The following is a 15,906-nucleotide window of genomic DNA, read 5'->3' as shown; positions in this document are numbered from 1 at the left end:
GCTTAAGAGCTCGGCTGGAGCCACGTGGGAGACCTGGATGAAGCTCCTGGCTCCTGGCTTCTGCCTGGCTCAGCCCTGGCTGCTGTGACCATTCGGTAATGGACCAGCAGATGGAAGACATCTCCCCGCCGCCTCTCTGTAACTCTGCCTTTCAAATAAATAAATAATAAAAAGAACTCAGCTGGACAGCAGCAGGCCTGTTGCCCCAGGAAAACTGAGGCCCTCCCCCCGGGCTCCCACCTGGGCCACCTCGCCCGAGACGCCCCGCAGGAGGCCGTGCAGGAGCCCCTGAGCGGGGTGTCCGCCCCGGGAACGCAGATCTGAGCGAGCAGATGAACAGCAGCCACTCTCCCAGGCCTCACTGCAGCCAGGCACACTGCTCCCTAGCCACATGTGGCTCCAGCAGATACAGAAAAAAGCAAAACAGGTGCACCCAGTCAGCTGTGGCCGACAGGAGCTCCCGAAGGGAGGGAACCTGGCCAAACGCCAGATGCTTGATTTTCCATACTGACTGAAGGGGTAACAAAGTAGAGGTAGAAAGCGTTTGCCACAGTTATTATTCTGTAACAATCAGTACAGCGACTGTGTATCTTGTTTAGTTATCCAAACACCTCATCTCTTAAAACCCTTCCTGGTTCAGGCTGACGAGCCACATCACTGGGGCACAGGGATTAGACCGGAGCTGGGATGCCGGCATCCCACAGCTGGGTGCCTGGGTCTGACTAATGGCTCCGCTTCCAATGCCAGCTTCCTGCAGATGAGCGACCCGGGATAAAGCCGGCGAAGGTGACGTTCCGGCCACCCATGTGGCAGATCTGGAGGGAGTGCCTGGTTCCTGGCTTCAGCCTGATCCAGTCCTGGCTGTTGGGGGCATTTGGGGAGTGATCCAGTAGGCACGAGACTGTAGTGCATTCTCACCTTTCAAATAAATGAAATAATTGTTTATTACAAAAGCGAAGCATTTAAAAATAAATAAGTAAAACCCATAGCACCTGCTCCTCATGCTCCATGGCAGTGCCCTGCATCTCATTTACTTAAAAGCATGCTTGGATTGCCCGGATGGTCCTTCATTATTAAAGTATTGCACACTCTGCACTGCGTGCTTGCTGAGCGGAGGTTGAACCTTGCCAGTGAGAAGCTGGGAGCCAAACTGAAAGGCAGTAGGATCCGAGAAAAGCTTGCGTAGACCGCAGCGAGGCTCGGCCAGCGGCGGAGGCCGTGCCCGGCTCCGGGCAGGGAAAGCGTAACCTGAACACCTGCGGGGTAACAGGGCGCTGGCCGTGCAGTGTCCCCACCCCAAAGCTGGATCGAGACCCCACTGCAGAAGCTGTGGACGAGCCCTCCGCATGCAGGGGGCTTCCCGCGGGTGCCTGGGCCAACGCCAGTCCACAGGGGCAGAGCGGAGGGGGCGGGGCCGCTGGGCGCCCACTCACTGCGTGCAAGGCCTGGGACGTGCGGCGTCCACGCCCGCCGAGGGAACGTGCATGCGGTCGGTACACAGCACCGCAAGTGCCTGCCCGCGCCCATGACGGGCTCCGCGCACGAACCACCAGTCAGGACGGAGCGCGCATTAGAAGCGGTTAAGTTGCCGCTCCGGGCGCCCACATCCTGCGCTGGTTAAGTTGCTGCTCGGGACGCCCACACCCTGCACTGGAGCGCCCAGGTGGGGGTCCCAGCTCCTTCGACTCTGCTTCCTGGGAAGAGAGCAGGTGGTGGCTCCAGTGCTGGGGCCCCGGCCACCCACGTGGGAGACCTGGATGGAGTTCTGGGCTCCTGCTTTGGCTTGGCCGAGCCCTGGATGTCGCAGGCATCTGAGAGTGCCCCAGTGGACGGAGGACCTCTGTCTGCCTTTCAAACTAAATAAATAAATAAAATGTACAAACAGAAAGGAATCCCGCACTGAGGCTCAGGCAACCAACACAAAAGTTTCTTCCTGACGTGTTCCGCCAGCGCCCTCTACTGACAGAGCTCACGGCTCCATGACCGAACTGCAATTGGCAGGTGGATTTCCGTGCACAGGCACTGACTTGCCTAACAGTCGTCATGCGATGAAACCCACCGGCACGAAAGACAGAGACTGAACACGCAAGGGTTAAGAACCTGAGAGACAAAAGAGACAAGGCAAAGAACCAAAGAATAAAACCCGGGGCCTGCGCTGTGGCATAGCGGGTAAAGCCAACGCCTGCTAGTGTTGGCGTCTCATATGGGTGCCGGTTCGAGTCCCAGATGCTCCTCTTCTGATCCAGGTCTCTGCTATGGCCTGGGAAAGCAGTAGAAGATAGCTCAAGTCTTTGGGTCCTTGCACCCGCATGGGAGACCAGAAGAAGCTCCTGGCTCCTGGCTTCGGATCGGCACAGCTCTCACAGTTGCAGCCATTGGGGGAGTGAACCAGCGGAGGATGAAAGACCTCTCTCTCCGTCTCCGCCTCTGCCTCTCTGTAACTCTTTCAAATAAATAAGTAAATATTTTTTAAAAAGAAAAAGAATAAAACCCACTGAAATGAACATCTTTGTAACAGATTTTGTTTCATAGGGCCAGCGCTATGGCTTAGCAGGTAAAGCCGCCACCTGCAGTGTCAGCATCCCATATGGCCACCAGTTCAAGTCCCAAGTGCTCCACTTCCCATTCAGCTCTCTGCTATGGCCTGGGATAGCAGTAGAAGGGCCCAAGTCCTTGGGCCCCTGCACCCATGTGGGGAGACCCAAAAGCAGATTGGCCCAGGTCCAGCCATTGGGGGAGTGAACCAGTGGATGGAAGACTTTATTCTCTGTCTCTCCCTCTGTCTAACTCTGCCTCTCAAATAAATAAACAAAATCTTTAAAAAAAATAAAATGAAGAAAGCATCAGTACATTCCAGGCTCTGAGAGCAACCAACTTCTTTTTGGGTAGATGAGAAGTACAGAGAGAAAGAAATCTTTCATCTGCTGGTTCACTCTCCAGATGCCTGCAACAGCCAGGGCTGGGCCAGGCCAAACCCAGGAGCCTGGAACTCCTTCAGAATGGGTGCGGAGACTCAGGTACCTGAGCCATCATCTGCTGCCGGCCAGGATGTGCATTAGCGGGGAGCTGGATGGAACGCAGAGTAGCCAGGACTCAAACCAGGCAGTCTAATGTGGGATGCAGCTAACAGTGGTTTAAATAAGAATTTCTTTTGCTCACACCCTTAGATTCAAGCCAGCGAGGCCCTGGGCTCCAGGACCCACGGGACAAGAGGCCTGAAAAGCCAAGGGGGTGAACCTAGCCCTGGAAATCCCCCTCCTCCTAAGTCACATTCTGTGTCCTTGGAACCCCTGCATTCTTGGCACAAATGGCCCGAAGGTGTCCTCAAGCTTGCCCCTTCCTGGGCCTTGCTACTGTGGAGCAGGCTGTTGGGCCTTAGGCCAAGCGAAGGGGGACCGTTTTCCCGGAGGGCTGTGGGTAGAGGGAACCTAATTTTCAGGAAGCAGCAGCAGGGCACCCAGGGCTGGCTTTCCTCACTCTGCCACGTTCTGCATGGAGCAGGAAGCCATCTCAGAATCTAAATGCCAGCCTGTCTTAGACCGGATGTCCATGGAAACAAGCAGTCAGGATTGTCTTGCAGCGTTGGCACTGTGCTGTGCCAGGTAAAGTTGCTGCCTGCTGTGCTGTCATCCATATGGGCACCGGTTCAAGTCCCAGCTGCTCCACTTCCCATCCGCTCTCTGCTATGGCCTGGGAAAGCAGTAGAAGATGGCCCAAGTCCTTGAGCCCCTGCACCCGTGTGGGAGACCCAGAGGAAGCTCCTGACTCCTGGCTTCAGATCAGCACAGCTCCAGCCGTTGTGACCACTGGGGGAGTGAATAAGCAGATGGAAGACCTCTCTCTCTCTCTCTCTCCCCGCCTCTCTGTAACTCTGCCTTTCAAATAAATAAATAAAACTATTTTTAAAAAGAGGTTTATTGAGGAGGAGGACTGTTGAGATTATCACCTTAAGAGCTGAGGACCCAGCTCAGGAAGTGGCCGCAGGACTCGGGCCCCTCCCCACCTCGGGCTGCCCCCTAGTGGATGGTTGTGGTGTGGCAGGAGGTTTCCCTGTTTCCCATACAAGGTAAAGTTGCCACAGCCACCTGCGGCAGTCATGGTAAGGGTAATTGAGGATCGTGGTCTGGGCACTTGTAGAGGCTGTGCTAAATGCTTTACCTGAATCAGCTCATTTACTCCGTGTGAGGAGGGAGGCGATTTTATGAGCCCTGTTTTTCAAAGGAAGAAACCAAGAGCGGCTCCAGCCCCTGAATTCACTGTGTTCAACACCAAGCGGCCTCCTGCTCTGAGGGCTGGCTCCTAGGGCTTCTCACCTCCCCTGGAAAGCATCCTTTGCTGTGCTGTTACACATGGGCTTAAAATGAGGGCGTGAGGTTGGCTGCCCTGTGTGTCTCGCCTGGGCAGCTCCCTTCTGAGTTCTAGAACAATCCTCACTCCCCGAAAAGAAGCTGGGCAGACCCGACTATCCCTGGGCTTCCAGTTCAGGAACCGCTGAGCCCCTTGAGTGGGCCATTCCTGTCCATTTTCCTGGGTGTCCCCTTCCTGGCAGGATACCCAGAAGGCAAGGCTGAATAGGAATCAGAATGGTGTTTGATTACCAGGAAACCGGAGTCGGGGGAGGTGGATATTTCGGGGACATGCCATCCAGGTGGTAGCGAACCCCAGTCATCAAATAAAGCATTGCATTCCCTTGCACCAGCCTTGTTTTAAACAAAATCTAAAATTGCCCAAAGACAATACAATAGAAGAGCATTTAAAAGTCACACCTAAGGCAAATGAAGAGTTAGAAAAATCAGATAAACCCTGAGAAGTTGGCATAAATAGCCTGCTGGGTGGGGTTGGGAAGGAGTCATACATTTGGAACTGAGCACCCTAGCAGCCAATGCAAAGAAGGAAAAGCAATCATTACACGGCCCCCAGGGTCCATGAGGCAAAAAGAGCCCAGAGTCTCAGAGGAAGCCCTGTTGTTCCTTGTTCTGTGGTTCTAAGGGGCCACATCCCCCACCCAAGGAGCACAGGTTGCCTAGGGTTCCCCCACTTCTTTCACTGTCCCAGTGATGGCCGGTGGGCAGCGCCACCTCCAGGTGGAGTCAGTGAGAGCAGTGCCTGGCCAAGGGTGTGCCTGTGCTGTCAGCCTGGCTGGATCCGGGGACAACTTTGGTGTGGACCATCAACAGGCGGCGCACGCATTCTTCCATCAGACTGGCAGAAGGAGCTCCTCCCTCCGCCCCTGTCTCGGTGGGCGGAGCAGGACTGCGGGTGCCACCCTGTTATGCTCTTGACCTTGGAGCCACTTGGGCTGCGGTTAAAAGCAGGTTAGGACAGAAGCCGGTACTCCCAGTCAGCACACGCGTGCCTCCAGCAGGAGGCAGTGACTACAAAGCTGGCGACTCTTGTCCGGTGTGGCCCCCTGGATTCCATAGCGGCCACCTCCTCTGCAGCCACACCCTCTCTTTGGCCGGGCCTGGCCTGTAGGAGGATCCGTGTACGGAGACAGGACCCCAAAGCCTTAACAGGAAGTAGTCTTTTTTTATTATGCCGGCATAAGGCCAAGTGGAATTTCTTATCCAAACTTCTGAACAAAGAGGGTTATTTCCAGGTTATTCCATATATATGGTTTTTATTTCTTTGTCTCCCTTATCTGGTTACCTGCATACATGTGATTGGATAGTCTAAGGTTACATGGCGACCACAGGAATTGATTCAATGTCGTGCATGCGAACGGGAGTTACTGACGATGGGTTTTCCACCCACATACTGAGCCCTCCGCTGTCTGGCCAGGGTTAACATCATTGCTCTGCACTGGCGAGCAGAACCCGAAGATTGGGGCTGCAGCTAAGCCTGCCTCGGCAAGCGTCACAACCACGTTTCATTCCCGACGCACGCCTCCCCTCTGCTTCCGACCTTGGGAAGGCCTCCACCACAGCTTTCCCCTGTCCGTTAGAAACAAGCTTCATCACAAGACAAAGGCTCTGCCGCGGGCCCAGCACCACAGACTCAATTTTTGCTTCCTCCGTTATTTTTTTTTTAAGATTTATTTATTCATTTGAAAGTCAGAGTTACACAGAGAGAGGAGAGGCAGAGAGAGAGAGAGAGAGAGAGAGAGAGAGAGAGAGAGAGAAGTCTTCCATCCACTGGTTCACTCCCCAGTTGGTGGCCAGTTGGTGGCAACGTCTGGAGATGTGCCAATCCGAAGCCAGGAGCCAGGAGCTTCTTCCCGGTCTCCCACACAGGTGCAGGGGCCCAAGGACTTGGGCCATCTTCTACTGCTTTCCCAGGCCACAGCAGAGAGCTGGACTGGAAGTGAAGCAGCCAGGACTCGAACCAGTGCCCATATGGGATGCCGGCACTGCAGGCGGCAGCTTTAGCCGCTACGCCACAGCACCAGCCCCTTCCTCCGTTACAAGTCTCCATCGTTGCATGCCTTGGGGGCTGCCCTCTGATTGGTGTGTCTCCTCCCAGGTTCCTTGCACCATCTGCACTTCCCTCTCCAGATGGCGACTCTCGTTCCCACAACTTTCACTCACGGGTGACTGACTTCCATCCTTACTTCCCAGGAACCATTTTACGAGCTGTGTGACTCTAGGCAAGTTATTTAACCTCTCTGAGCTGCATTTGCATCATGTATGGCAATGCTGATGCCTGTCTTGGTGAGCCACATTAAAGTTAACTGCAACAATGGTTACAGCTCAAACGTCTGGGTTCTCACTGTGCTAAGCACTTAACATGCGAACATTTTGTTGAGTCATCTCCACAGCCTTATTGCGAGAGAACTCTGACTGTCCCCACTTGACAGATAAGGAGACTGAGGCTGAGAGAGTTTGGTGCTTGGCCCAGTAGCTACATTTATTCAAAGCCACGGGGGCGCGGGAGTTCAGGGGAGGCCCAGGAAGGACCTGCGGATAAGTCACTGGCAGATGGATGGACTTTCTTCCCTCTGTTTGTTTGGTTTTCTTTGCAAACCTAGCGCTGTGCATGCTCCTTGGAAAAGCACACAGAACAGAGTTGAAAGGCCTGGAAAGCTTCATCTCCAAGGAGTAACCACTGCCTAAGATCTTCTGAAGCACTTAGGGAGTTAGTTTCAACTTTGTCTGAAAGGCAAGAGGCAGGAGACAGGGAGACAGAGAAACAGACAAGAGATTCCCCCATCCACTGGTTCTCTCAAATACCTACAACAGCCTGAGCTGGGCCAGGCTGAAGCTGCGACCCAGAAGTCCGTCGAGGTCATGTGGGTAGCAGGGACCCAAGTCCTTGAGCCATCACCTGCTGTCCCCCAGGGTGCACATTAGCAGGAAGCTGCAATCGGGAGGGGAGCCGGGATTTGAACCCAGACACTCGGAGGGAGGGAGGGAGGGAGAGAGGCAGAGAGAGATCTTCCATCTGTTGGTTCACTCCCCAGATGGCTGCAACAGTCAGAGCTGTGCCAATTCAAAGCCAGGATCTTTCTCCAGGTCTCCCACGTGGGTGCAGGGGCCAAGGACTTGGGCCAATTTCGACTGCTTTCCCAGGCCATAGCAGAGAGCAGGATCCAAAGTGGAGCAGCCAGAACTCGAACAGGCACCCATATGGGATGCCGACACTGCAGACGGCGGCTTTACCCGCTGTGCCACAGCACCCGCCCCAAGTGATATTTTTTATTTAACATCAAAGGTTAATAAGTGTCTAAGTCTTTCCCCTGAATCAAACACTTCCTTCCTCCCTTCCTCTGGTGCACCTTCCTCGGATTCCCCAGGTTTTGTGAAAAATCCAGTAAGTGAACGACGGCTTCATAGGCAGAGAAGAAGGTGGGTGGATAACAGGCAAGGGGCAGACTGGCCGAGGGCTCAAGGAGCCTGCACACGGCATTAGCGGGCAAGAGACCCGGTGCACCTGTGCCTTCATCCTCTGGGTCCCCCACCGACCTTCTGTGAGTCCCACAAATGGTGTGTGTGCAGCTGCAGAGAGCAGGGCCCCAGGGGTGGTGGGGAGAGAAGGCAGGAGTAGAGAGAGCCTGAGTCCCGAAGGATAGTGGGCCCGCAAAGACCCGGGCTCTGCCAGCAGCCTGCACTGGCGGGGCAGTGGTCCCACGGAGGCGCAGCTGGCCAAACAGGGCCGTGCACGTGAGGCCCACGAGGAGGTGACCTCCGCCCCAGACGAGAGGCCCCGGGGCTGCCCGTGTGAGAAAGAAGGGCATAAACAGGAAATGCAGTTAGCAATTAAACCAATGCACCGCCCGCCGGGCGAGGCTGCCCAGCGCCAGGCCCTGCAAGAGCATCCGAGGAGTCACTTCCTCTCCTGGCCACTCGCCTGGCTGGAGTCGGCCCCGGCAGCCCGGGGCGCAGGGACTTGCTGTGGGGGGCCCCTAACCACCCTTTCCCACCCTGCTGCAGCCCCCACATCATCACCTCCGTCTCCGCTCATCCAGCTTCCTCCCCTCCAACTCCTTCACCACCCAGAGAAGTCCTTTCAAAAGGCCAATGGGATCCTGTTCTTTCCTGATTTTTAAATCCTTGAATTCCCATGATTCCTCAGACACGGGCACCCTCCTCCCCAAATCTAAGTGGATCCGTGCTGGCCCCGCCCCTTGGCCCTTAGGTCCAGACCCCGCCCCTCTGCACTGCCTATCTGGAAAATTCCGGTGGTCACCACACCGAGACCCCCAGGCACGCCCAGGGCCGCCGCCCTCCGTATCTGAGACGTATACCTGTGGTCACGGACGTCTCCCCGTCAGTCTGGAAGTTGTAACACTGACCCTCAATTGCACACAGAAACTGATGAGAGGCCCAGCGTGCCACCCAGAGAGGAAGTGTCACGTGCGGAGGGGGATCCGCCACGGCTCCCCAGCCCCATCAACGCACCTACCTGTTCACTGCAGTCTGCGAGCCAGCCGCGGACTCTCCCGCCGAACTGTCTCCAAGCGGCACTCCCACGCTGCGCTTCGCACCCAGCTCAGCCTTCTGCACTGGCGCGCTTTTGTGTTTTTTCACCCGAGATGCGCAAAATGGCAGGTCGGCTCTCTATTACCACCGCAGAAGGGTCACATATTTGTCACCTAGGGCTAGCCCAACGTGCGTGCAGGTCGGGAGGAGACCCTAACGGACACGAAGCGGAGTTTGGGGATTGGGGTCCAGACGCTCCTGGCTCCTGACTGGTTTGGAGCCGGAGACCTGTACCTGCTGGGGTAGGGAGAGGGACCCTACCTGGGAGGGAGAGGCTTGGCTGAGTGCAGTTTCGGGCCTGTGGCTGTCCCAGGAGGACAGGCTCCCTAGGGCAGCCAGAGTCCCTGGACATAAGAAGGGCGTAATAATGAATAGTTAAGTGAGTGAACAAACAGCACCCAAGGAAATATCTGAAAGCGGTCAACGCATAGTACAGGGGACTAGGGACAACTGCAGCGCCCCTGGAGAGGTGGCCGGCGGAGAGAGCGAGCGCCTCACAGGCTTAGAAGTAGCATCCTCTGCCAGCTTCCGGTAGCCCCAGGCCTGCCTTGCCTTCCAGACTGCGTCTACACGGTTAAACCTCTGGGTGGCGCTGGTGCCCAGGTTCCTTCTCCAACCCCCACCCCGACCCCGCCCTTCTTTGGTTATTTTAATTTTTATTTGTTTGAAAGGCAGAGAGACAGAGGCAGAGAATGATCTGCCATCCACGGATTCAATCCCCGAATCCTCACAACAGCTAGAGCTGCACCAGGCCAAAGCCAGGAGCCTGGAACTCAATGAGGGTCTCCTGTGGGGGTGACAGGGGCCCAGGTACTTGAGCCATCCGCTGTTGCCTCCCAGGGTCGGCACTGGCAGGAAGCGGAGCTGGAACTCCAACCCAGGCATTCCGATGGGGGTGCAGGTGTCCCCAACAGTGGCTTAACCACTGTGCCGACTGGCCCATGCCAGATTGCTCCTTTTCTTTTTTATATATTTATTTATTTATGTGAAAGGCAGAGTTACAGAGAGAGAGAGAAAGAGAGAGAGAGAGATTGATTTTCCATCCACTGGTTCATTCCCCAAATGGCTGAAACAGCCAGAGCTGGGCTGATCCAAAGCCAGGAGCTTCTTCCAGTTCTCCCACATGGGTGCAGAGGCCCAAGGACTTGTCCTATCTTCCACTGCTTTCCCAAGCACATTAGCAGGGAGCTGGATTGGAAGTGGAGCAGCCAGAACTCAAACTGGCACCCATATGGGATGCCGGCACTGCAGGAGGTGGCTTTACCTGCTCTGCCACAGCGCTGGCCCCCAGATTGCCCTTTTTCTTAAGGACTTCAGTCACACTGGGCAAGAGCCCACTCCAATGACCTCATGTTAACTTGACTACCTCTACAAAAGACCCTAATTCCAAAAAAGGGTGCATTCTGAGGTATCAGAGATGGAGACCTCAACATATCTTTTTGGGGACACAATTGAAACCTTAACAGAGTTGAACATGGTCACGCTCCGAATGACTGTAGCTCCCCAGGCCCCCGCGAGGTGAGAAGGGCAGGTGGGAAACCCGCTGAGCTCTTCCCCATCCCAGTCAGCTGGCTCCCAAATCTCTCCAGGGCACTGGCTCCCACCAACCTCCCCTGGCCAGGATCGTGGCCTACGTGGCACCCTCCAGCCTTCCCCACACCTACTTCTGCCTCTACGTGGTCCTTCAGCCATTCTCACATAAAGCCTGGCCCGGGGCGTGCTCCTCTCCTGCAGTGTCTTGGTGATGCAGAGAGTTTTCATGATGAGTGATGTCCAACATACCACACCGAGTTAGCAAACATAGTGGCAATTGTCTGTCTTAAAAGTGGCCAAGAAAACAGGTGGTGTTTTAGTAGACTAGGCCTCCGCCGTCAGCACTGGCATCCCATATGGGTGCTGGTTCGAGTCCCAGCTGCTCCTCTTCTGATCCAGCTCTCTGCTGTGGTCTGGGAAAGCAGCAAGTGCTTGGGCCCCTGCACCTGCACGGGAGACCTGGAAGAAGCTCCTGGCTCCAGCCATTGTGGCCATTTGGGGAGTGAACCAGTGGATGGAAGACCTCTCTCTCTCGGACTCTCTCTCTCTCTGTGTCTGCAACTCTGCCTCTCAGATAAATAAATAAAACTCTAAAGAAACTGGGACCCCTTAGAACACACGGCATAGATGAGAGCTGATTTCACGACTCAGGGGAAGCAAAGAATCAAGACGGGACTTGAACGCTCTCTCGTATCCCTCCAAGGTGCTCAAGGAGGAGTGCAGGAAGGGCCCGGGCGCTGGCCTCAGGAGCGCTTGTTGCTCAAGTGGAGACAGCTGAGCACAGGAAGAAGGCCAATGAGGGCGAGGACTGATGATTATGGTTAATTGCAGTCAATTAAGGCTGTGGAAGGCCATGCGATGATTGACACTCAAAGGATAAAAGTTTTTTTTTTATCTTTTATTTAATGAATATAAATTTCCAAAGTACGACTCATGGGTTACAATGGCTTCCCCCCCCCATACCGTCCCTCCCACCCACAACCCTCCCCTTTCCCACTCTCAAAGGATAAAAGTTAACATATGAGATGTAACTATTATAAATTATTGCTGGGAATTTGAATGTATGTAACTTAGAAAAATGATAAATAAAAAGAACATTCAAAAAAAAAGTTAACATAAAGGTTACAGAAGACGGCTGTAATAGGAGTGAATGGAGGGGCTGGGGCTGTGGTGTAGCGGGTAAAGCTGCCACCTGCAGTGCCGGCATCCCATATGGGTGCTGGTTTGAGTCCCGGCTGCTCCACTTCCGATCCAGCTCTCTGCTATGGCCTGGGAAAGCAGAAGATGGTCCAGGTCCTTGAGCTCCTGCACCCGCATGGGAGACCTGGAAGAAACTCTTGCCTTTGGATCAGTGCAGCTCCAGCCATTGCGGCCATCTGGGGAGTGAGCCAGCAGATGGAAGACCTCTCTCTGCCTCTGCCTTTCAAATAAAATAACTAAATCTTAAAAAAAAAAAAAAAGAAGTGAATGGAGTCTTTAAAATTGACTTTAATAAGGAAAAAAAAAGGAGCCATTCATTTGGTTCCTTCTGTTAATTATGTGTCTGCTTACAGAGCAGAGGTGAGTGCGTCCCTTCCCGGATACAAGCAGAGAGGAAGGCCACAGGGAGGGGCGAAAAAGCTGAGCAGCCCGGTGTTAGTGGGGACTTTAGCGGGAAGAGATTGGCAAGCGGTGGTGTCAGAGGCAATAATGAAAGAAGGCAGCTTCAACCGCAGTTACCAAGATGACAAATTAGCAAAAAGGAAATTGCTAAAAAAGGAAAGCTAACCAGGTTGACCCAATTATTTATCTCCTGCAAGCTTAAGTGTCTAGATTGGCCTGCTAATTATAATAAAATGCTTACAAGGAATGCATAATGATAATATTTAATAATGGTAATAGATCAAGTCAGCACACCATAATGAGAGAAGAACGGATTCTGTAATACTGGTCAAGGGGGATTTGCAAGGTGTGTTACATTAGCAGGAGAAAATAAGTCGTTAAAAATCCTAAAATGTATGTGAAAGATGCATTCCTAAAAAGTTTTATTCTCCGGTGAGATATGATTTCACACCTCTAGTCTGGCCATCACAGAGAATAGCAAGTGTTGGCAAGGACGTGGGACAATCAGAACCCACAGACGCGGCTGGTGGGAATGTGAAACGGGGCAGCCACTTTGGCAAACAGTCTGGCAGCTCCTCAGACGGCGGACGTGGAGCCGTCAGATGACCCTGGATGACAATGGAAGAAAAGGGAACTGGACAGTGATAAGGAGTCAGGCACCACCATGGGAACGTTGTGCCAGGCACAGAAGACCACACACTGGATGAGTCCGTGTGTTCACGCAGGAATCGTCCAGAGCAGAGAATACTTAGTGGCTGTCTCAGGGTGGGGGGTGGGAGAGAGCGGGCAGTGACTGCCAATGGATGTGCGATTTCTCTTGCGGTTGATGATAACGTGCTAAAATCGCTTATGGTGATGGCTGCACAGCACCATGGGTACACTAACCCCGCCCCAATAGGCAGGCACTTGGCGCACTGCTTGGGGTGCTGTCTTACCATGTTGGAATGCTGGAGTAGAGTTCCAACTCTGCTTCAAATTCGAATTTTTGCTTACATGGACCCTGGGAAACAGCAGGTGATGGCTCAGGTACTTGGGTCCCTGCCGCCCACATGGAGACTTGGATTGAGTTCCAGGCTCCTGGCTTCAACATGGCCCAGCCCTGGCTGTTGTGGGCTTTTGGGGAATGAACCAGTGAATGGAAGATACCTCTCTCTCTCTCTCTCTCTCTCTCTCTCTCTCAAGTGCCACGGAAATCCATGGTGCCAGTTGATTTTGTAACCATTATAATAATTTTTGTATCCATTTGTTTCTTAGAAGGCTTAAGGCATTTAGGAGGAGCCTATATATTAGATATGACATTTTAATCAAATGCTTAATTGAGTTTAAGTCTGAACTCAACATTTCATGTTGGAATAAGTTTGGTTTATCAAGCCGGTGAGTGTGCGTGCGTTGGTTGTAAGCAGTGTGGGGGTAGAGGCATATTGTTGAATGCTTAGATGTGAATTGCCTAGCAAGCTCTTGAGAGTAACCCTCTTTAAACAGAAGCACCTCAGTGTCCTCTAGAGGCCGACAGGGTGCCCCGGGAGGAGAGAGGAGGGCCTGGGTTTGCAGGCTGGGGACAGAGGCTGACTGGGCACTAACGTGGTCAATTGGCTTTGTCTTCCCAGACCCTTGTCTTCGTCCCTGTTACTAACAGAGCTACTGCTTCCGAATTCCTCCCCACGCCTGTCACAGAGACTCGCGGCACTGGGATTCAGGAGCGGTGGGCTTCCGTGGGGCGAGGCGAGGGGCATTAGTAGCAGGGGGTCCTGAGTAACAGGTGCCGGGGGAGGGGGAGCAGAGGGGCAGGGCAGGAGGTGCTGCAGAAGCAGCTCTGCACCCTGTCACGGCCACCGGCCTGAGGCCAAGGAGGACTGAACTCCTGCAAATCTGGAATTCAGATGTGCACTTCACCTGGCAGTTACCATCTGTCGGTGTGCCTGGGTCTGCGTCCCGGCTCTGCTCCCAAGTCCAGCCTCCTGCTGCTGTGACCTTAAGCAGCGGTGATGGCTCAAGGGATCAGATCCCTGCCGCCCACGTGTAAAACCTGGAAGGAGTTCCCGGCCGCCAGCTAGTGAGCAAACCATCAGATAGGAGCTTTCGCTTTCTCTCTTTCTCTCTCTAACTCTGACTTTCAAATAAATAAATAAATCTTCAAAAAAAATAAAATAAAATGGAAATAATCCCAATCATAGAAATAACACATCCGCATGGTTCCATGTGGTTTGTCTCCCAAGGGTTCACGTGCTGGAAGCTTGGTCCCCAGTGTGGGGATGTGAAGAGATAGAGGCGCTGTTAAGAGCTGCGGCCAGGCCAGCATTTTGGCATAGCAGGTAAAGACGCCACCTGTGCCGCCAGCATCCCGTATGGGCACTAGTTCGGGACCTGGCTGCTCCCCTTCCAGTCCAGCTCCCAGCAAATGTGCCTAGGAAAGCAGCAAAGATGACCCAGGAGTTGGGGCCCCTGGCTCCTGGCTTCAGCCTGGCCCAGCCCTGGCCATTGCAGCCACCCAGGGAGTGAACCAGCAGATGGAAAACTCTCTCTCTCTTTCTCTGTAACTGCCTTTCAAGTGAATAAACAAATCTTTAGCAAAGAAAAGAAAAGAAATGAGGAAACACAGAAAGCGTTTCACTAGCCAAGAAGGGCTTCCGGGGGTCATAAAGAGGCGTCTGTGCAGCTGTGCGGCTGGGGAATGGAGCGGAGGCAGAGAGGAATCCGGGGAGGCACAGAGTGAGGGCGCACCAGGGACGGAGAGGGGCCACCCCTGCATCCAGCGTTCAGTGGTGCACACTTGCCTGGGCGCGCAGGGAGCCGCAGTGGACGGATCCGAGTCCCTGACCTCGTGGCGCCCACACTCTGGCAGGGCTCGTTGACTCAGAGCTGAACAGTGCACACAGGAGTGAGCGCACCCAGGGAGCCAACAAGAAAGGCGGACAGAACACGGGTTCTGAAACAGAAACCTCAGCTCTGCCCTCGCTGGTGGAGGTAGGAAGTGGGTGTGGAGGTTGAGGGGACAGCTGGGGAGTGTGGCTGGGGCTGGGAAAGGCGGGCTGGGGGCACGAGGTCCCAAGCAGGAACCCTGGGCGCAGGCTGCAGCAGACCCTGAGGCAGGAGGGTCTGCTCTGGGAACACCCACCTCCCACCCAGGCAGGGGCTCCCCAACTTCTGGTTCTGTGGTGTCTCCTGCTGCTGCCCCCACTCCCACAGGCCCCAGTGGGGGGGGGGAATGCCAGGCTGTGCCGCAGGTACACACACCTGGACCACACAGGGAAAGAGAACTCAGAAACCGAATCACGCGCAGCTCACACCTGCCAAATGCCGCCTGCACCTCTGTAAGCTGAGCCCCACAGGAGAAGCCCCAGCCCCCTGGGGGGCCACAGGAGGCAGGAGGGACAATGCACATGCCACTGCAGGTGGGGCGCTTCCCTGCCCTCCCTGCCGCTTTGCTTTATCAAGGCTGCTGTTTATCCAACAAGCGCTCTCTGAGCCACAGGAGCTAAGTGTTGCGTGAAGGGAGGACACCCACGCCTCCCCACTTCCCAGGGGCTTCACTCTCGGGGAAGAGAAGCAGACAATGGGGTGGAAGGCGTCTGTACTGGGCCTCAGCCTTCCCTCCCGCCCCAGGCGCCCCCTGAAGTCCTCTTGCTACCCCCCCACCCCGTCCCGTTCTCAGTTTCCAGGGCCGTCCTGGAGCTGGCTACCTGTTCCACCTGGCCAGGGTGAGACTGTGGGGCTCCACCATCAAACACCTGGGCTTTTTCTCTTTTGCAAAGAGTGGAGACAGCAAGACAGCATCTGCAGGGGACCCTGGAGGGACCCCGGTGTGGGGGGGCAGTGACTGGAGAACAGGGACACGCGAAACGCACCTCAGCTT

Source organism: Oryctolagus cuniculus, chromosome 5, assembly GCF_964237555.1.
Source record: "Oryctolagus cuniculus chromosome 5, mOryCun1.1, whole genome shotgun sequence".
NCBI classification, from domain to species: domain Eukaryota; kingdom Metazoa; phylum Chordata; class Mammalia; order Lagomorpha; family Leporidae; genus Oryctolagus; species Oryctolagus cuniculus.
This window is presented reverse-complemented; position numbering follows the sequence as displayed.